The 22319-nt window shown below is 38.0% G+C and overlaps 1 long non-coding RNA gene across 1 annotated transcript in view; it reads left to right on the forward strand.

The window, feature by feature from the left end:
• Positions 1–21819, forward strand: part of LOC139702123 (uncharacterized) — a 36283-nt gene extending 14464 nt beyond the window's left edge. The window contains exons 2-3 of the long non-coding RNA XR_011704724.1: positions 17567–17652; positions 21702–21819. This is a non-coding gene — a long non-coding RNA (uncharacterized lncRNA). The remainder of the gene's footprint in view (positions 1–17566; positions 17653–21701) is intronic.
• The last annotated feature ends 500 nt before the right edge of the window (positions 21820–22319 follow it).

Genomic DNA, 22319 nt, shown 5'->3' on the forward strand with positions numbered 1-22319 from the left:
AAACCAGTCAAACCTGAGCACCTGTGGTCTGACCACCTTGCCAGGGTATTCGATGCTATATTCAAATGCAGTTGCTCAGTCCAGAAAAGATAATACTGAGTTATTCCTCTAGGAAGCATGTAGAGGGCTTTAAACAATGGCCCTTGTTAACTGCACATTTTTATGCTCTTACCCTCTTTATTTTCCTTTTATTGAGGCCCTTAGGGTTAATTTTAAAAATACTAAACCCATTGTTCTTCTCTGTTCCTTGCAGTAAGAAACATAAGGCTTCAGGAGGGCCACACAACTATACACGTTTGAAATTCCTTGTCAAGGACATGGCAACAAAACACCTTGAATCAATTCAAGAGTAAATGGTGACCTCATTGATTCTAGTGGCTGGAATTTTTCTTTTGTAATCAAAACAGTAAGAAAGTTCAATTAACTCCCTGTAAAGACGCGCCTGTAAATTAAGAATTACGAATGCTCCATGTCCAATATTTTATTTCTTCGTGTCAGAAATTGAAAGTCCCATGTGTAGAATTTATTGTCTATGTGAAAAAAAATCAGGACTCACTTTATTAGGTTTCATGTGGATTATTACTGTGGTCTCCAGAGAATTTCCATTTCTTCTATTAGAACTTCGATTTCTTCTTTTCCTTTCTTACTTTCTTTTTCCTTTCTTTTCTTTCTTTCTTTTTTTTTTTGTGTGTGTGTGTGCGCGCACGTGCAGTGAGGATTGAACCCCAAAACCCACTTTACATTGAACTACATCTCTAATCCTTTACACTGAACTACATCCCTAACCCTTTCTTTCTTTTCTATTTTGAGACAGGGTCTTGCTAAGTTGCTGAGGACCTCACCAAATTGCTGAGGCTGGCCTTGAATCTACCATCCTCCTACCTTAGTCTCCCTAGTCACTGGGGATACAAGCCTGCGTCACCACACCTGGCTAAAACTTTTAGTTTCTATTCTTTGTTTTCAGCTCATTAATTTTTAATTTCTATCTTTATATACATTATAAAATGTACACAAGTGGCCTATAATGTGCAATAGTCACATATAATTTATATTTGAAATTTTGTACTAGCACTAACACCCACACCCCCACACACATATGATATGATACCTGCTCAAAAACCTTTTATTGATGAAGCAAGTGATCAATTTCACTGGTATTGTGATCTTTTGAAAGTATAAAATATTAGGAATTCTCATAAATTTGGCAGTTGAACTTCAAACATTTCTAAAACATAACAAGCATTTACTCTTTGTAATCCAAACAACTGATAGTTCACATACCCAGAACTTTTTTAAAAGATACATTATTTGTGTAAGAAAGAAATAAACCATTGAACATACATCAGATGATAAAGTTAAAAAGCCACTTGTACAACATGATAAGTTCATCTCCATTAAAGAATAATGATGATTAAAAACCATGACAGTATCTTTACGGCCTTGAAAATTATTAATTATCTTCTAGTCTAAATTATCTTAATTGCTTTCAGTTTAAAAGTAAAATTATTTTTAGTGCCAGGCATTGGTAACTGACTTAAATTTTTTCAAGTTATTTGGTTGGAATTTCAATGACTCCTCTTGTCCCTAGTATAACCTATGTGACCTTCCCCGTGTCCTCATGCTGCAGTCCTACCTCATTGCTCTCCTCTTTTTCCCTTCAAATCTCTGCTAATTTCACTTCTTCTTCAACACTTTACTTGCTTTGGGTATTTACAGAATCCATTTCCTCTTTCTCAGAGAAACACTCTCCCCTGCTCTTTGCCTGGTAACTCCTCCCCCTTTCAGTCTCAGCTGACATATTTTTCCTTCCCCCAGTCTGTAGCAGTTGTCTCTCCTAGGTGCTCTAAGGCATCCTGTACTCTGTGATCTTCAGGGCTTATCACATTGCTTGTTCAGATGTCTCTCTTCCAGCCCCACATTTGTAACACACCTTAGAATTTTGACAGATTGGGCTGTCTGGTCTCCCTTCCCTGGACCTGTGTCTAGAGGAGAAGTGCTGGTGCATGACCTAAGCCTCTTCCTGGATGTGTCCCTCCAGCCTGTAAATCGCACTATACTCTCCTTGTCAGCCTGTTCGAGCTGTGTGCACTGTGTATTAGGTGCTTTCACATCTTCACTTATCAACCATTTCCTCCCACACTTCCTTTTTCTGTTCTCCTCCTTCCCCTCTTTTTTTTTTTTTTTTTTTTTTTTGAACCCATAGCCTTGGGTATGCAAGGCAAGCACTCTACCAACTGAGCTAAATCTCCAGCCCCCTCCTCCTCCTTCCCCTCTTCTTTTTTTTCTGTTTGTTAGACTGACAGGTTAGCCTTGCTAACCCTTCTGGTCTTCCTCTGTATACCTACAATCTACAGGAAATTAATCTATGTCTTCTGGGCAGTGCCATCAAAACTTAGGGGCTGACCCAGAGAGGGGCTAATTGAGCTACTGAGCAGAGCAAGATGAGGCACTAGGAACAGGGGAAGGGCCAAGCTGATTTAAAGCAGTCGAAATTTTAAAGCAGACTTAGTATATTTGATCCTTGATCCAGCATTAGGCTTTTAATGCAAATTTTTCCCTAATTCAGGGAAAGCAACAGATTTTTTTTTTCCAGTTCCTAATCTGTTTTTTTCTAAGCAAGCAACTGTATTTTCTCTATCCTTACACTCACTTCAATCAAGAGAAAACATGCTAGAAATTCTGCTGTCAGCAGAATTATATTTGATTTGAAAGAAAAAAACACTGCTGAATTATTTGAAATTCGATTTTGGTTATCTCCTAATTAAAAAAATGACCTTGACTTTGTTTAATTGCAATACATTTGTGTACTAAAACCATTCATCAGTCATTTTTCTAGATCATAAATTCAGATTTAAGTTTTTTTTCCTGTTAGATTATTTTAAAAGTATTTTAAGTTGTCTTTGGGTTAAATATTTCTTATGTGTATGTGAGTTACAGATTTCCTCTACCCCTCTCTAACTTACACAAAATAAACAGATGGTTGTAAAATAGGCACCATCTTAGAGATTTACTTTTATGGCAATTTTTTTTGTTTTTATTGCCTCTAGTGCTATTGTTGGTTTAAATATCTTCTCATGATTGTGCCTTACAAAGCACAGAACATTAAATTTGTCAATTTCTTATTGTTCAAAGCTTGGTTTTAGATTTGTAACAGGAAAAATGAACCACCTGGGAACTGACATAATTCTTACTTAAAGACATCATTCGCCTTTTAATGATTTTTACATGATAAAGTAAATATCCTTAGGTTCATAAAATTAGAATTATCACAGTATTTGTCTATAATTTATTTCAATGAAAGGTACAAATGATTGATTGGGAGACCATGTTTATGCAGAATCATGTTTTACTAATAATCACTTATAATCAAACTATCTGGAGACAACCACTGTTAATATTCTAATATGAGTCCTCTTTGTGATCTTTTAGTCTAAATTTTTTTATGTGTGGAGGGGTTATAAGTGGGGAAAAAAGAAATAGTGTGTAAATAGAATATTTGTTTAAAATGAGAGAAAAATCCTTTATACAATCATATTCTTATTAGTTCTTTTTTTTAATAGAACACAGTCTAGTTTTTAATACTCAAACTTCATAGACTATACACAGATACATGTGTATGTATATACATACATATATTCAAACAAAATACATACATAATTATATCCTCAAAACTAATATAATCTTAACAAAGCATAGTTAATTGATCATATGTATTCTTCAATAAATTGCTTGTTGATAGAGTGTACATTTGTCTACTGGGTTGTTTGTCTTGGTTATTGATTTGTAGAGGAGTTTAATATTTTCTGCCATGGTGTTTGCTTTTGGCTATGGCTCATGTAGTTTTGCTTTCTTTTACTGTATGGATATTTCAAATTTTTTATGCAATCAAACCAGCAAAATCAACAAATATTTCATATGTGGCCACTGAATTCTAGATCATAACTAGAAAGGACATTTTCTCTTCAAGATTACAAAAGTATTTACCTCTATTTTCTAATATATATGTTTGTATGTGTGTCTGTATAAAATATATATATAAATATCAAAGCTCAATATATATACATATATATCGTCTACCATTATATTAAATTAGATATTTAGTAATATAAAATTAAATTTCCCAAATAATTGAGGTCGGGATCTGTTTTTTCCAAAATAGATCCCTATTTGTCCAAACACTTTTCCTAAGTGCAATCATTATTATATTTGATTTTCCATATGTATCCGAGTTCATTTTGGACTTCTGTAGTCGGTTCTGTTGATATATTTATTTATTCTAGTAAAGGTGCCACATTTTAAAATATCTGCACTATTATTTTATATTTGTAAACCCAGTAGGACAGCTTTTGTTTTATTATTGTTTTTTAAAAGTTCTTGAGTGAGCTAGAATCTTTACACTGAAGCTGAACTTTTGAATCAATTTGACATCTTAAAGTAAGTTTTCTGATTCAGGTGTGTATTTTGCATCACCACCAATCTGAACTGTTTGAAAACGTTTTAGAGCTTATCCCTTGATATTTTACATCAGAGTTGCTGGTGAATGAGATCTTTTTATACAACTTATATCATTACTTGGATACAGATGTAATGTAGGGAAGCCATTATCACTTGTAGTATCTATTGGGGAGACTATCGTATCTCACATGGCAGTTTCCAAGCAGATGATTTCAGTTCTCTGTTCTGTGGGAGGCTGAAGGGGAAATGGTCAGCAAGTTGAACTCCCACGAAGGGTGTCGAGGTTTTGGCAACCTGTGTCTCTCTCCAAGTTTGTTCAGAGTAGGCTGTGATTTTATGTGACCTATTAATGCAACAGAAAAGGAAAATGAGTTGGGTTCCCAATACTCTCGACTGCTCCAGGAAACTCTGAGGACCAAGAAGTGTTGATAACATACATTTTAAAGCAAATTAACCACTAATTGAAAATAAATTAGGATGTTAGCCTTGCATTCTCAGAGGGCAGCAGTGTTCAATTTAAAGATCTGGAAAAAAGTGAGAAATATACTCTCTGCTAGGAAGGATTGTTTTAAAAGGCCTTGATTTGAAATGTTTGTACTATGATTCAGCATTTTATTGAGGTGGAATTGTAAGAAGCTAATTGACCACCAACTTGAATCCAAGAAACATGTTTTATACACAGCAATGGGACTACAAGAAAAGGTGAAAAATATCAAAACAGCTCCTTTGTAAGCAGATTCTAACAAATATTTATTTATTCTAACCACTGAAATTTTACAGTGCTTTGCAGTTTACGTTACTCTTTTACATGTTTGAGGTCATTTAATCTTCATAAAAATATTATGAGTTGAACATGGAGACTCCAGTGTGTTCTAACTTAGCTAATGAAGAAATTGAAGTTTAACAAGGATGAATAGACAGTTCAAACTTGTATAACTCTTAAAAGATCAAGTCAGATTTTAGATACAGATTTCCTGGTACAGTGCAGTCCACACTGCTGCCTCCCCCGCAAGACTCAGCTTATTTTAAAATGAGATATGTGGAATACCCTGTCATGCCTTTGATCAGCTCGTCATGTAGTGGAGCACCCATACCTGACATTAATATCGCAAGCTACACACAAATGCCTTACTAGGCCAGTCTAATGGTTGCTTTCTGCTGTGGCCAGTGAAAGATTTTATTAAATTCCTCCAACCTATTTAATTTTATTTTTTCTCCACTGACTTCATGCTGGACAACTGTGTGCTGTATTATAATCGATTACAAAATTCTAATTTAAAAAAATTGCAACTTAAGTTCAATGACCTCTACCCTGCCATTGGTATGACAACTTGAGGCTGATAAAGATTTGATATTTCTGTGGGTTTTGAAATCTAGAATATTTTTAAACTGTCCTTCTAGTCTTTATTTCCTTAACAATTTATTTTAATTGGGAGGCTGTAAAAAGCCTGGGTATTATTTTTCCTATCTCAAATATCTTCTCTGGTAGAGAGGATCTGGGATGGAAGAGAGTGAACTATTAGGGATGACTCTTTATCTAAAATGGTCCTTCCTTCCTTCCTTCCTTCCTTCCTTCCTTCCTTCCTTCCTTCCTTCCTTCCTTTCTTTCTTTCTCCCCCAGAGAGCACCAATGGGTGTCCTTTGGATGGGGGAACATACTTTGAAATAAATTAGGCCAATAGAATTATCTTTTTTTCAAAAGTCTTCAAAATTCAAATCTTCTGAGGAAAGTGATAAGAAATGGCCTGTGTATACTGATATCTTGAGTCCTTTAAAAAATTTTATATCTTGTTATGATTTTTACCTCTTAAATTTTATTTTCCTCTTTTTGTCCATTCTTATCACTTTCATATCACTTTCCCCTCAAAATTTTCAACAGATCCAGAGGACTAACCAATTGATTCAAAGACATCTTTCTTTAAAGAAGTATTAGATGACTGATGTGAAATATTGTTGCTAATATTTCAAGTTGAGGAATTTAGATGATAAAAGAATATCTTGTTAAGTAAGGATTACTTTTAGGGTTCTCTTTTGTGCTGGCCCCTGTCAAGCTGAACTTTTAACAGGAGAACATGTGACTGAAAATTAGTAATCAAAGTGAAATTTAAAAATACCCTTTGGGTGAAACTCTCAGAAGATTCAGATCAAATAAGGAAAAAGCCAGTGTACCACACTGTGTCCACATCATGTTTTCCAGATTCCATGTCAGAGTTTAACACTGCAGACTGTCAACCCAGATTAGGACTGGGTGAAAAGCCTTGTCTAGATCTGTGACTGCAGTAAGGACAGAGGAGGAATATCACAATGACATGCTTTATGTTAAAATAAAAGACCCCTATGCATAGACTCTTCTAACCAAACCCATCTTCATTTCATGCTTGCATCTGAATTCATTATAGACACATTGCTAAGATATATCACTTCTCTACTATCTCAGAGAAAATGTTATCTTAATGTGATAAACTACCCATGGAGAAATATTGTGCAATGAACACTGACATGTCTTTCTATACTACATTCTAACGTGTATAATTTTCTCATTTGTTTCCTCTGAGTCATTTACTGTTTATTTGGTTGAAGAGTATGATATTATCATAATGGGCCAGATAGCATATTCCCTCATTACCGATGAAGAATTCTCTAAAGATTTGGTTTCTTAGCATCAGCTTTTACTTGGTTTTTAGTGGTAACAAGATGCTCAGCTGTCTTAAGTGATGTTAGAAACATACCATAAAAGGTTTTAATTAGACAGTAATTTTGATATGAACATCTATTCCCTATATTTCTCCACCAGTATAATATGATAAATGACCTCTTTACCATTCAGTGTCGATTTTGAGGGGTGGGGGTGGTTCTCTATTTTTGAAAAAGTGAGCTTGCTCAAAATAGTAATTTCTGAAATATATTGGCATTTGGAATTTACTGTACACTATGCTGATTTATACCAGTTTTATAGCTAAGAGTCACCCTAATGTTGTGTAAGGCAGCAGATCTAGTAAGTGGTGGAAACAGGATTCAACCAAGAGCTGTTTCAATTTAAAGCCTGAAGATTGGCCAGACACACAGCTACAGGATAGTAGAAGGCTTCCTTGGAACATACTCCTCAAAAGATTTTTTCTTTTGTGGGGTACCAGGGATTGAACCCACGTGCATGCAACACAAGTGCTCTACCACTGAACGATATTCCCCAACTTTTAAAAATTATTTTGAGACAGGGTCTAAATAAGTTGCTAGGGCTGGCCTGAAACTTACACTATTGTGGCTCAGCCTTCAGAGCAGTGCCTTTTAAACAAGATAATTAGAAGATAATTATGATGATATGATGGTAGTTATGGCTATGACAGCAACAGCAGTATGAGAATAATATTAGAAGCTGATAACAGCTTCGTTTTCCAATACTACACTGTGGTGCTTCCCAGGACTCTGAGTACTTCATCATGAGGATGGCTTTTTATTTTTCCCAATGGTGTCTGTCTACCCATTATGTGGTTATTTATTTATTACTTAGTATTTATCACCTGATACCTATTTTCTAGGTTTAGAAGTCAATCAGAAGTCAGATGTCTGACTTCTGAGTTTAATTCCTCACATTTAGAAAGGTAATATGTGGTCTTCTTAGCATCTCTGGAGAGACTGGATTGCTTTCTTTTCCTACAGTAATGATCCCATCTTCCATATGAAGATACTGTCAGTAGATCATGAAAAGGAGTTTCTTTTCCTGATGTTGGTAGTGACTACACAGACAGTCCTACCATTTCTCTTTGTAGTGACACATATCTTCAGGATATCCAGTAAGATTTTAGTAGACAGAAAAGCTTGCAAACAACCTTAGAGTTTTGAAGTATAATTTTAATGGATTGCATATGGATGCTTCCATCCAAGCATCACTACAGGAAAAAATTCAAAGTGTCCCACATATTTAGAATCTCATTCATAAGGCTTTCAGAAGCCAGCACTTTCTGCTTCTGAGTAAATAATTGAGAACTTGGTCAGGAATTAAATACAAGCTAGGGCTTGTCAAATGCTTCTTTAAGACATTGAACAATGCCACAGTCATTCAACCAGATGCCCAAGGTCTGCATCCGTATAAGGGCAGTTCATTTGCAACTAAAATGTTTATCCCATTTCATTTTGCTCTGTTGGAGGTTGAACTATTCTTCCTTCTGCCCAAATCCTAACCTCCACTACTTCAGAATGTGACTTTGTTTGTAAATATGGCCCTTGCAGATGCAATCATTTAAATAAGGATGAGGTTATCCTGGAGTAAGTTGGGTTCCTAATCCAGTATGGCTGGTGCCCCTTTTAAGGAGAAATTTGGACTCAGTGATGTGCATGTACAGAGGACACCAGGTTAGAGCAGAATTCAGGGTGCTGTGTGTACAGGCCAAGGAACCGCAGATTACCAGCCAACCAAAGAAAAAAGGAACAGGTTCTTCCTCACAAACTTCAGAAGGAGACAATCCTGCTGAAAAAGAAAAAAAAACCCTGAAAAAAAAGGTTTCTTTTTTTTTTCTTTTCAGTACTGGGGATTGAACCCAGAGTGCTCTACCATTAAGCTATATCCTCAACCTTTTAATTTTATTTTTGAGACAGAGGCTTACTAAGTTGCCCAGACTGGCCTGCAACCCTGAGTTGCTTGGATCACAGGCCTGTGCCACTACACCCATTTTGCAACCTTGATCTTAGACTTCTGACAATAAATTTCTGAAAGTTAAGCAACCAAGTCTGTGGCACTTGGCTTATGAAAATCCTAGAAATGTGTATGTGATCCTTCACAGAAATATACTTATTAATTTGGAATGGAATGTATTTATCTCTGCCTTCAGAATGCTGGTTTGAGCATGCTCTGTTTAAAGAAGACTTTATATTCTGGCTTTCCCTGTTCCCCACTTCCTGAGCTGAGCAGCTTTCCTCTGCCACACCCTTGTGCCAGGATGTTCTGCTCCACCTCAGGCCCAGAGCCATGGAGTTGGCCAACCATAAACTGAAACTCTGAAAGAGAAAATGAATAGAACTGGAAGGCACCTTGGTAAGCAAAATAAGCCAGATACAGAAAGACCCTGCTGTTCAGAGAGGTCAGCTTCACTTGTGGGGAGGTCACAAAGGCAAAATTTCAAGACCAACCCAGACCCACTGCATCAGAATCTGACATTTATCAGAATGTCCACGTGATTCACCTATCTAATCAGTTTGGAAGCACTACTCTGGCAGACAGGAAGACTCTTCTACCAGCTGAGGGAAGATTCCCAGCAACATACCATTCAATGATCCATCCTTCATTAGAGAATGGGAAATTGCTCCATGGCCTTTTAAGGGTCTTCAGTCTCCTAGATAGTTAAAAATTTAAAAGATAGTTTTATTATTATCTGGGATAGTAAATCTTGATTCTGGATGTAATATTTTTGAGAAAAAATGGAAAGAACTCAGAGAATCCCCATGGTTGGATCTTAATCCTGTCAAATCCTGTGGTTGAAATTAATAAATAATAATTACCCAAACTTGAAAGCAACCAGGTGAATGGATAAACTGTGGTATGGAATGGAATATTACTCAGTGATAAAAGATAAGTGGTATCAAGCCATGAAAAAATATTAAAAAATAAGACATTTAAATTCATTTTTCTAAATGGAAGAAGACAATCTGAAAGGAAGTATAGTATAAGATTTCAACTATAGGACATTCTAGAAAAGGCAAAACCACAATAAACAATAGAAAGAAAATTGGTTACAGGACTTGGGGTGGGTAGGGAGATTAACAGGTGGGACATGTGGGACTTTTAGGGCAGTGAAACTATTCTGTATGATACTGTAATGGCTAATTTCAGTTGTCAACTTGATTGATTAAAGATAAGAAGGAGTATAAGGGGATTATGGGTGTGTTGCTGAGTGTTTGTCCAGGAATGATTGGCATATGGAATAGCCAACTGAAATGGAGACCCTCCCTAAGCGTGGGCAGCACTGACCAATAGGATCATGTCTTGGATGGAATAAAAATTGGAAGAACAAGGAAGCAGCAGCAGATGCAAGCTCCATTCTTCTTGACCTTGCTCTTGATTGCTACAGTAAACCGCTGAGGCTATGGGACTCTCACTTCTTCACTCTTCCAAAGCAAATGCTGCCAGTGATTCCCCAGAAGCCTTCAATCTTGGACTGGGGTAGCACCATTGACCCCTCTTGTTCTGACGCTGCAGCCTCCTGGACTGTGCTCCTACTGGTTCTTCTGGCTCTCCAGCCTGCAGATGGCCATTGTGGACTATCCAGCTTCTGGTTGAGTGAACCAACCTAATAAGTCCCCTTTTTATAACTATACTTCCTGTTGATTCTGTTCCTCTAGAGAACCCTGACCCATACAGATACTATAATGGCAGGTGCATGGCATTATGTGTTTGGTAAAACCCCCAGAACTCTACTAGGTGAAGAGTGAACACTAACGCTAACTGAAGATTGAGAACCGATGGAAAAGACTCTATGGGAACTCTCTGCACTTTGTATTTCATTTTTCTGTAAACTTAAAACTGTTCTAAAAAATACAGCCTGGCAATTAAAAAAAAAGATTTTATATTTTGTAACACATTGTTAACATACCAACATGCTATAATGAAGACCATTACAAAAATTCCTACTTGAGTTTAGTTGCAGGAAGAGTTTTTTAGGCTAATGTATATGCTTTCCTTTTTTAAAGTACTGACAGTCCTTGATTTGGTGATGGTTCCACTTATGAGTTTTAAAATTTTGATATTGTATAAAAGCATACCCGTGCATTCGCACTGGGTTTCAATTTCAGGACAGTATTTAATAAATTGTGTAAGGTATTCAACATTGTATTATGAAATAGTCTCTGTGTTAAATGATCCTTCCTGACTGTAGGCTAATGTAAGTGTTCTGAGAACATTTAAGGTAGGCTAGGCTATGATGTGTAGGAGGATAAGTATATTAAATGCATTTTCAACTTAACGGTATTTTTAAATGTTGGATTTGTTTGGGGTGTGAACACATCCTAAGTTGTGGAGCATCTGCACACATCTTGATGTGCTTCCCTTTTGACTCTAGCATGCACAGAACAAAATCAAGCACTTTGCCTATCTGCAGTCCCCTGCACTTGTGTGCCTAAAATCATCTCCTTGGCTCCTTTAGATATCTCCCTTATAGCCTTACTTGTCCCATTTCGAATTTGTTGAGAAGCAGTTTAGAAACAACAATTTAGAAAAAACAATTTCAATTTTTAAACAAGAAAATGATAGCACATGTTCCCTAGAAGTTTTTAATCTGCAATATTTCCAGAGGGATTAGAATCATTAGCTACACAATAGCATTTGAATAGTCTTGAGCACCAAACAACTACTGATTTTAAAAAATGGAGAAACATTCAACCTTTGACTTTTGGGAAATGACTTATTTCACATAGATGATAGTCTCTAGTTCCATCCATTCATCACAAGTTCATTCTTCTTTATGGCTGAGTAATACTCCATTGTATATGCATACCACATTTTCTTTATCTGTTCATCTGTTGAAGGCACTTAGTTTGGTTTCATAGCTTGGCTATTGTGAATTGTGCTGCTGTAAACATTGATGTGGTTGTATCCCTACAGAATGCTGATTTTAGATCTGTAGATTTATACCAAGGAGTGGGTAGCTGTGTCACGTGGTGGTTCCATTCCTGGTTTTTTGAGGACTAGCCATACTGCTTTCCACAATGATAGTACTAATTTACAGTCCCACTGACAATGTTGTGTGTGTGCCTTTTCCCCCACATCCTCACCAACATTTATTATTATTTGTATTCTTAATAATTGCCCTTCTGACTAGAGTGAGATAAAATCTCAATGTAGTATTGAATTGCATTTCCCTCATTGCCAGAGATGTTGAAATTTTTTTTCATGTATTTGTTGACCATTTGTATTTCATCTTTTCAGAAATGCCTGTTTAGTTCTTTTGCCCATTTGTTGATTGGGTTGATTGGGTTATTTGGGTTTTACTTATATATTTTATTTATATATTTATTGATTGGGTTTTATTTATATATTTGTTTTGGTGTTAAGTTTTTTGAGTTCTTGGAATACTCTGAATATTAATGACCTATCCGATGAGCAGGTGGCAAAGATTTTCTCCCATTCTGTAAGCTCTCTTCATGCACTTGTTTCCTTTGCTGTGCAGAAGCTGTTTAAGTCGATGCCATCCCATTTATTGATTTCTGACTTCTTGTGCTTCAGGAGTCTTCTTCACGAATTTGGTTCCTGAGCCAATATTGAAGTTTTGGTCCTATATTTTCTTCTATTAAATGCAGGGTTTCTGGTCTAATTTCTAGTTTTTTAATCCACCTATAGCTGACTTTTTTGTGCAGGGAGAGAGAGAGGCGTTAACTTTCATTCTATTACATATAGATTTCCAGGTTTCCCAGCACCATTTGTTAAAAAGGCTATCTTTTCTCCAACATATGTTTTTGGCACTGTGTCTAGCATGAGATAACTATATTTATGTGGCTTTGTCTCTGTGTCTGATGTTTTCTTTGATAGGTAGAAGCTATTCCAAATTGAGTGAGGGAAGAGAGAGAATGGGGAAAAAGGGGGGGGGGAGAGAATTTAATCAAAATAGAGGAAAGCTCAGTGGAGTAGATGAAGGGAATTGAGGAGAAGAAAGAAGGGATGGGAAAGGAAGAGCAGTGGAATGGATCTGACCCGAGTTTTGTATGAATGTATATGAATGCAGCACAGTGAATCCCAACATCAAGTATATCCACAAGATGCTAATTAAAAAAAAAAACTATAAATAAGATACATCAGTAAGATCAGTAGAGTAGAGGGAGGAAAGCAGAGAGAGGGGAAAAGAAAGGGGGAAGTGCTGGGGACTGAACTAGAGCAAATTATATTCCCTGCTTTGGTGATTACGTCAAAATGGATCCTAATGTTATAAGTAAAAAGAATCAATGAGGAGGAATTATGCCTTTGGAGTCCAGGAAAATTCCTGTGCAACCATCTATTAAAAGCAGCTAAGATTTTTTTTTCCCTCTATGGTAATTGGTCAGTTCCCAATAGAATTCCTTTCTAAACTTATGCATGTCTTTATAAAAGGCCCACCTTTTTTTGTATAAATGCTGAGACAAGTAGAAATGGTGCATGATTGAAAGCTTTAGGAAGAACAAGAAACATGCAGTCAGAAGAGCAGGGAAACATTATGGTGATTGCTGAGGTGCTGATGAGCAGGTGATGACATCAATAGTCAATACTGAATATCAATGGGGGTAGGTCTTCGTCTGGTATTGCAAACTGCAGCTTGCACCGCAGAAGATAGCTGGGGAGTCTAAAGCTCACTTGAACTTTAATAACTCTCAGGTGAACCCTGAGCTATAGATAGCAGGAAACCAGGGCACATCAATCAATGCCTTCCCCATACCCAGCATTCTGGTGATAGAGGTGGAGGTTTGTAATTACCCTGCAACTGAATATCCACTAGCTGTATGGTCACTCCATGTCATATTCCCTCTCCCTCAGCCACCAGTGCTGCTGCACACGGGGCTGTGTGGATGCCAGGGCTGTGTGGATGCCATATGTTTTAGGCAGTTGGTCTTCTGCAACCCTCACAATATCCTATGAAGTAGATTGCATTTAATCTTGCTTTAAGCTAAGGAAACTGTGGCTCAGAAAAGTTACTTTCCCAAGGTAACCTAGCTGTTGAGCGGCAGGACTAGAATTCAAGCTTAGGGCTGTTGGTGAAAGTGTTCCTACTCAGCCTTTCCAGGGGAATAATCATTGCTATTCATAATGTTAACTCAGTCACTGTCACTGCCCAGTGTCAGGGGCTAGAAGGAAGTTCTCCTTCAAAGAATAGCCTGACACTTACAAGAAACAGCCCCCTGGGAGACATCCTGCGTGGGAGACATCCTGCAGCCACCTATCTTCCTGAAACATCCTGTGGTTATCAGGATCATCAGACATCCTGCAGCTGGCAGTTTTACCACCCACATCTAGCAACTGCCGATAAGAGAGCTTCCCCATCCCCAGCATATAAATACCCCTGTGTGAACAATAAAAGTTTGCAGCTTGATCAGAACTCCTGTCTTGCTGTCATCCCTCGTGTCTCTTGTCCCTTCATTCCTCCCCACCTAGGTTCGCCGCCGTCGTTGATGTGTCCTGCCGGTCGGGACAGCCCAGAAATCTCTATATTCGATATTGTCTTACACACTTTTCTCCTTTGGGAGAGTATCCACAGCTTTCAGCAAGGTGCCCTCCCCCACTTTCCATTAATGAAATCTTGCTATTTCATTAATGTTACATGCTCCATGGTGCTGTTGACTGTAGCTTTGCTCTGGGTTCTGAGGGCTTTCAGGACAGGATAGGTAATTATGTCCCCCCTGGAATCAGCTCTAAGTATACCTCCTGATTTCTCCACAGCATCTCAGAATGATGGGTTTTGTCCTGTGTGACCCTGTTAACTCACCCCTTTGCAAAGTCAGAGATGCAGAGTCATGACTAGTAAAGTCTGAACTTGTTCTCTGCAGAAACTTCAGTAGCTCTAGGCTTACACAGTAGACAATGACAAGAGGGGCCTTAGCAACAAAGGGACATGTGTCAAGGAACGCAGGGATGCAGTTTTGGAAAGTGGAAAAGACAAGGCAAGGGATTCTTCTCCCAAACCTCCTGAGGGAGGGCATACTGGCCAGTACCCCAATCTTAGTCCAGTGAAGGAAATTACAGACTTCTGACACCCAGAATAGTAAGTGAATAAATGTATATTGTTTTAGCTCCAAGTTTGTGTTCATTTGTTAGATTGACATAGGAAACCAATGCACTTACTTCTATTTTGAACTTCAAATAGAATGAGTCTAAAATATCTGGAATGTTACTGTTATTTTATTAAGAGCCCTCCAGAAAATAAAAACTTTGCAACATTCCACTCAGTTTTACCAAGAAGGGGCTGAATAATTCTCAACTGGAAGCCCTAAAATGGACCTTAAAAAACACGTAGCCTCTTTTTTCAGGAAAAGAGTGAGGTATTATGAATCACAAACTTTCCCTTTAACATTCTTTCTTCAGTTGGCATCCTGCAGCTGGGTGTCATGTTTGCAAGATGTGGCAGAAAGAGCTCTTGGGTGTCCTTGGGTATATCCCCTTAGGGATCCATTAGTGCTGAGGGTCGAACTACAGACTGCAAACGTATTTCTTTGTTTAGATTTCATATTATTCTCTTCTGTACACCAGGTCTGTATTAGCTGCTTACTTCTAGTATCTGGGTCAAATTAGAGGTCTGGAAAAAAGCCAAATGGCTCTACACAAAGGTGGAACAGATAAAAGGTTATCAAAGAATGTCAAATAAACAGGCATACTAATTACAGTTCGTTTTGTGTTTATACCCGGTAAATAAGTAAGCATATTACCACTTTTTCTCCTGTCCCTTCTTGTGGCTCATAGAAATTTATAGTTAAAACCTCTATTCCAGTTAGGCTTCACAAGAGACCTTTGGATTCAGCTGCTTTCCTTTGCAAATTTCATTCTCAAGAGAGTGGAGTTAATGATTGCAGATTGGTGCAGTGGATATTTTAGAGAGGTTCTTAGACTCATGACCCAGTTCTGCTGCTACTCAGATTTCTAAATTCTACTTGGAGCTTGGCCAAAATCCCTTCAAAGCAACCTCTCCTTAGTCAGGATGGTTTCAGGGTCCCCTGGCTCTGGTTTATCTCAGTAAGGCTAGTACCTTTAATAGGCTGCTTTCAAATCTATTAAAAATGACTTAGAGCAAGATGCCATTTGTTCTTGGTGGCAAATGTTCCTGGTTTCAGAAAATGGAATTCTAAAGCAGTCTTCCTTTTTTTCCCTTTTTCTTCTCTCTCTGTCTCCCTCCCTCCCTCCCTCTCTCTCCCTCTCCTTCTCCCTCTCCCCTTTGTCTCTCTCTGTATGTGGTTTTGTGAACTGAACCCAGGGACTTGATCCTTCATATCAAGTACTGTAACACTGACCTATACCCCCAGACCCAATCTTCTAATTTTAACTAGACATTATCTATTATAATTCAGAAATTAATGACTAAAAAAAATTTTAACACTATTCCCTCAATAATGACTATGCAAAGTTTTACTCTTATTGCAATTGTCCTAAATAGAGACATTTGAGTCAAATGGAACTTTGACCATATTTGAATCTGCTATCAATTAAGCCTTGTGTATGTTAAGCTTTATGTATCTGCCACCTGGGTGCTGTTTTCATTGTGCAACTTGAAAAGCAGTTACCAAATTTGGAGCTGAAGTTGAATGTTCCGGGTGGGTGGTGTAGTCTTTTTCATAATTCCTTGTGTGCATCCTTCAAGGCTGGCTCAGTGGAAATCTAGAAACACTAAGGAGTACAGGGGAGACAAGAGACTTAGCCCATGGGCAGACTTTTGGTTAAGTTCAGTTAAACCACAGGAGGTATGACCTAGGTGGAAGAGCTGAATTTAGAGAAGAAACAGAAAGTATAAAAAAGTGGAGGAGGATAATTAGAGGTACAAGTTCAGAAGAGACAGAGGGCTCCAGGGAGGTGAAACTTGTAGCAGAAGAAGGGGTACATTCTTGGAATAAGAAAAGGGAAAGGTAGAAATAAGTATCAATTTGACACATTTTGAGATGAAAGTTGAGGAATCTCAGATGGCATATATTGTTTCAATAAGAAAAATAAAAGTTATACTAGAGTTTGAAGAGTAGACATGTTCGGTTATCATATTTGTGGGAAATAAGAAAAAAAGTCAATCTAAGATGAATGGGACCATTGTTGAGCAGAATGAGTGCCAGAGTGGGACTGTGTATCACAGGTCTGTCATAGAACAGTGAGGCCATGCTTCTCAAACTCAGGTTCGTGTTCCCTTGGGCCTATCAGCATTGTGCCTAGGATACACAAAGCCACAGGGACACAGTACTTTTCTCTAGCATCAATTTTACTTGAAACATTTGGGGTGGAATTTTAATTGCTTGACTAAATACTCTTAAACTTATTTTAATGCAACAGCATAGAATAAAACCAGGGTAAATTTCTTCAGGTAAGTGGGAAATTTACACAGTTACCATGGTAAGCTGCTCTTCGTTATAACTCCCAACCCTCCCTAGGCTGCCATGGGTGTCTGATGAATCTCTGGTGCAATTGCAGGACCTTCGTGGACAAGTTTGAGAACTTGGAATTCTGTTCCACCCAGTTTGAAGACAATGTGAGCAGGAGCAGAAAGATAATGGAAGGTGTGTTTTGACCTGGTGTTAGCAGAAGCCCCTATGGCTCTTAGATGGAAGAGCTGAGGCTTTTCAATCTGCTCATACAAAGCAAAGCAAGAGGACCTTCCTTCCTTGGGAAAAGGGGTTCTTACAATCCCTCTAACTTGGATGTTATATATTGTCCTGTTTCAGAGACTTTGTACCTGAACTCAGAGCAGTGAAGAGGTTTGCCTAAGTCACATCGTTGATCAGTAACAAGGGAATAAACTGAGTGTGGCTGGGGAGACTCTAGTGGCTTTTGCAAGACAGGTATCGGAGGAGCTGCAGGATTGGCCATAGGCAGAGCATGGTCAATGCAGAAAGATAGGAAAGGGAGGCACTGTTATTTATTGGAGGTTTGATGCCAACATGATGGCTTACATTTAACAAAATTCTGTCAGCTTTATTCAAAACTTCACAATGGCCTTAAACCTCCAACCAGCTGTTCAGAGCACTCGCTCCTCCACCTCCCCTACCCTCTCCTCTTTTCCAGATAACAGAAACTGCAACCATGCTAAGGTTTCCTTGAGCAATCACACTGAAGTTTCTTTCCTCTGTGCAAGAATCACAGCTTATACAGATTTTAAGAAATTGGAGTAAGCTACATGGATTAGTTTTAAGTAGCTCAGTTTTTCTCCATACCACCTACTTAAGGAAAAGAGTCTAGCCAATTATATCTTCCTGCTTCTCCTCAATAACAGGCAGAAGTTATGCCAAGGATTTGGGGGCCTAACCTCACCACCCCAACTATGAATCACTGAGCCTGGTCTGTGCTTAGACTCTTTTTATTCCTTTAAAAGAACTTTTCCATGTTAACATGAAAAGGGACTTTTTTAATCTCTTGGAATTATAAATTATGGTGGTTGTTGTGCATTTAATATATACTTTTTGAATACAAGTTCCATTTTCTATATTTTGCTACTTTTTTTTTTTAAAAAAAAAGGCACTAAGAAACTTATCCACAACTCAAGGATCCTCTTTAGCTGTTCCCTAGCCTGCCACTAAATCAGCTCTGAAACCATTTACTTTCTGATACATGGAAATTGTAAATTAGTAAGGTCAAAACAGACACAGTGGCTCTGTGTCTGCTAACCCTATGCCTCCTTCCCAGGGGAAGCTACTGAGACTTCGTGATGAATGAGTGCCAAAAAACATCCCTCTGACAAGCCCAGAAGAGCTCAGAATTCTTTATTAAGAGCAAGGAGTAACCTTGGTCCTCTTTTTTTTGGAACCAATATTTCCAGATTCTTTGGATATATTTTTGTCCAAACAGGGGAGGCTGATTGGAGATATGTAACTGATTTTCAGATTAAGCAAGTTAATTGTTAACTTAGTTCAGAATTGGTTAACCTAACAAACATGCATCTGAATTGACCAAGATGTCCTCACCTCACGCAGGTCAGTTTGCACATCAAATCAATTTTTTAGAACATCATTTTGTGAAAAGACGTGTGAGTTCATTTTTAGTGGAAAATACTGAACACACAAATAAGGCTAAGACAAATGAATGATTCATGGCTGAATTTTGAAAACAAGTTGGTAAAAGCCCTGAAATTATTGTTATTCAAATGTAACAGTGCAGAAATGTCACAAGGATCATAAACATTGAATTCATAAATTACCATCTAATAGGCATCTCAGGGGAACAGTAACACTGTGATTTAAACAATAGCAGCACCAACAATAAACCCAGGGCCTCCTGCACTTTTCACTGGAGAGCTGTGGGGCAAGTCTGAGGGCATTTTCACAGACAGTTTGGAAATATATCAGCATGACTTTCTCCTCCATGGATTCTATGGAAGGGCAGAGACGCAATTGGATGCCGTCCATGCGTGTAGTTATTGAGGTTAAGAATCTTCTATAGGAGCAACATCATTCAGTAAGCATTTTAGTTTGTGAATTATGTTCCAAGCATTGAACGAACTCGGAAAACCTACAAATTCTATTTTTCAATCATTAAATAGAAATAAGGAGGTTTGAAGAGCAGAGCAATGTGAAAATAGCATTAACAGGTATAAACTGAACACCAAAAGGATTTCCTAACCCTGAACAAATTCAAGTATGTATAGGATAGGAAACTTAGAAATCAAAAATACTGTGTGACTGGGTTAAGTCTGTTAGCACAGATATAAGGGGAATTTAATTTTTTATTAAGCCAAGTTAGGAACATAATATTTTTATTAAAAAAATAAGAATGATGTGAATTAATTGAGGTAGTTTTACTGTGAGCAATTACTGTTACCTTCCTTTACCTCCAAATTCTGTTCACTTTAATCTTGCTGGGTAGAAATGCTTGTTATAAAGGTGCATTCCCGTGGATTTCAATTTTCTCTATTCCTTTTGGAGATGTCCTTAGTATGGAGACCTTACTAAGGAAAGCCACAGTTGACTGATAATTGAAAGTCAGTGGTGAGGGACATATCACTTAGCTCTTTCCAATCCAGCCTACCACATCCTGCAGCCTTAAGGTCATGATAAGCACAAGCATTGAGAACTGTGGCTGCAAGATGCCTCTTAAATCCACCCCCACTTTAGCGCATGCCCCACTTTAAGGCAAAAAGCAATATATGGCTTTCCTCACTGAGGAATTGACCTTTAATGTAACAATTTATTCTAAATTTATACTTCACCAACTTTACACTGGAGACTAGAGATGGGGTTATAATAGCAACTATTTAACTTTTGTGAATCTCTGGCATTCAAAAAGAGAGGTCACCTCCCTTGAGCAATTTGCCATCAAACAAGTGGAAGAAAAAAAATTAAATGGAAAAGACATTTCAATACTATACTCGAAAAGGTTTTCTAAGTGAATAACATTGAATGAGGATGATAACAATGAGAAAATGATGGCGAGGAGGAGGAGGAAGACGGCAGGTATTCACCTGCGTTCTTGTTATGAGGCAAACAGAACCAGGCTACTTAACTTACAGGGGTCACAACTTCTAGTCTTCAGTTTAACCTCAGGAGGTTCATGCTATTGTTTGAGTTCTCAGATGGGGAACCTGATATTCAGGATTAAGCAATTTGCTCAAATCCCACAACCAAAGTACAGTGGAGCAAGAGCCAAATTCAGGCTCAGTGCACTTATGTCTATATGTTACTATTTGTGTCTACTTACCAGGTTGAAAGCAAAGGAAAGTAAGGTATTATTATTTAAAAAAAAAAAATGAACAAATAGTATCTGGGAGAAAAGAGAAGGTCAAGATGTGAAGGGAAGAAAGATGGATGGAGAAAGAAGAGAAAAGAGGCCAGAAGAACAGGAGGAGGGAAGTCAGGGCAGAATGAGATGGTTCCAGAGTGTTGCTGGAACCACAGGAAGGTCTGGGTTCCCATCCTGCCCTTCCTGGGACACACGTTCCATCTCTTAGGTTTGTTTCCTCATGGGCAGCCATGGGCCCCGCTTCATATTCCAGATTGGTGGTAAAATACTTCAGCTCTCAATATTTTAGATTTCTCATTTGTAAAATAAGATGAGTATGTACTTCACAGGGTCATTATGCAGATCAAGAGGCCACATGGAGAATGCCTAATACACAATATGTGTTCAAAGCAGGTTCACATTCTTATATGAAAATCGGGAGTCTCAGTATTGGATATCATGAGGAAGGTTACATGCCAAGTTTAGAGCACCCAGTAAAAACACAACCAAGATTGTTGTTTCTGTACTGAGGTTTAAATCTGTCTTCTATTCCTCCCTCCCTCCCTTTCTTCCTTTTCTCAAGAGATCTTTCTTTCTTTCTTTCTTTCTTTAAACACTTAAATCAATGTTTGCCATCTTTGTGAGTTGAACATTTTAAAAATCTGCCTTTACCAATGTGACTTCTGATTTCTGTACAGGATTCCTGCACTCAGTAAACCTGCTCTCAGTAAACCAGTTTGACAATTTGGATTTAAAAGCTCAGCTCAGTTGATACCCCCAGTCCCCTCCTACCACAAAGCATATGTGGAATGAGAACAGATTAAAGATCTAAGGTACCTCTGCCAGCCTGTGGCAAATTTACCTGGGCCTCACATTGGGATCTTTTGTTTTCATTTAGCATGTTATAGAAGATGTAAATCAGACTGTGACAGACTGGAAGTGGAAGATGCCCAGAGGGTCAGGTGAGAAGAGGAGCTTCAACTGAAAACAGAAAACATAGCAAAACAAAACAAAACAAAAACAAACAAAAGAAGAAGAAGAAGAGGAGGGGGGGGGAGGAGGAGGGGGAGGAGGGAGAGGAGGAGGATTCAAAGAGAAGTGAAATGAAATGTAAAAGCAGTAAGAGACAATGTGTACATCATGAAACCACCACCTGGTCTTTATTCAAATTTTGAAGTAAACAATAATATGATATAAAGCTTAAGTTATCTTTTATTGGCCAATTAAGTTCATCAGCTAGAGTTATAAATGGATGTTCTGCATGCAACATCTGACTTAAAAGCTGGATGGAGAGCAAACCACAAGCTGTTGAGGTATTTCCAAAATCTGATGCTTGATGGTTGTTGGAACAAAATGCTAGAATGTTTAACCGCACCATTATTTCTGTAACAGGTGACCCACATTGCTGCAAACAGTTGCTGGGGTTTGGGGCACTGTTACTGGTGGGGACTGTGGTGGGCTATTCTATTGCTTGGCTCTGAAGGCGACTTCTCACCAGATTTGGACAAAAGATGGG

Source organism: Marmota flaviventris, chromosome 15 (genome assembly GCF_047511675.1).
Source record: "Marmota flaviventris isolate mMarFla1 chromosome 15, mMarFla1.hap1, whole genome shotgun sequence".
Lineage (NCBI taxonomy): Eukaryota > Metazoa > Chordata > Mammalia > Rodentia > Sciuridae > Marmota > Marmota flaviventris.